The sequence below is a fragment of the Octopus bimaculoides genome, chromosome 15 (assembly GCF_001194135.2).
Source record: "Octopus bimaculoides isolate UCB-OBI-ISO-001 chromosome 15, ASM119413v2, whole genome shotgun sequence".
Classification (NCBI taxonomy): domain Eukaryota; kingdom Metazoa; phylum Mollusca; class Cephalopoda; order Octopoda; family Octopodidae; genus Octopus; species Octopus bimaculoides.
The window spans coordinates 47,575,326-47,576,049 of NC_068995.1; positions in this window are offsets into that span (position 1 = coordinate 47,575,326).

A 724-nucleotide genomic window follows, 5' to 3' on the forward strand; every position below is an offset into this window, starting at 1 on the left:
TATATATATATATATATATATATATATATATATATATATATTCATATATGCACACTTATATATGTACCTTTTATTGAAAACTTACTTATAACAACAAGTCAGTCAAACAAGGGTATCTGCTAGGCAGGCTAGAATGGCTTAAATCTACATTGACAAATATACTGGCTAGTTTATGTATGGAAATTGGATAAGTCAATCTTGCTTCTGTTGTTATTAACTCCAGGTCAACTCCGATCAAGCAGACCTATGATCAGATGCATTCCAACTGTGACCATCCTACATGTGTCTTTTCTTTTCTTTAGAACAGCAGGGTGTGATTTGAGGGAGATTTGGCTATTGTTGTTAGCGGTGCTCAATTGTATTTGTCATTGTTGTAGCTGAGGTTGGTGTTGCTATAGTTATTCTACAAGTAGTAGTAGTAGTAGTAGTAGTAGTAGTAGTAAGCTGGGGTGGGATAGGTGTTTGAGGGTTAGTTGGTAGGGGGTATGGTGGGGGTATTGTGGTGGTTGGGTATGGTGGTGGTGGTAGTGGTGGTGGTGACAGTAGTAGTGGTAGTAGTTGTTGGTCATTATAAGCTGGGATGTGGTGTTGATGGTGTTGTTGTTGCTGTTGGTGGTGGTGGTACTGTTCAGTTAAAGTTAGATAATCAATTAATTGCTGTCCAGTTGCTAATAAAAGAGGTGGTGGTGGTAGGTGGTGGTGGTAGGTGGTGGTGGTAGGTGGT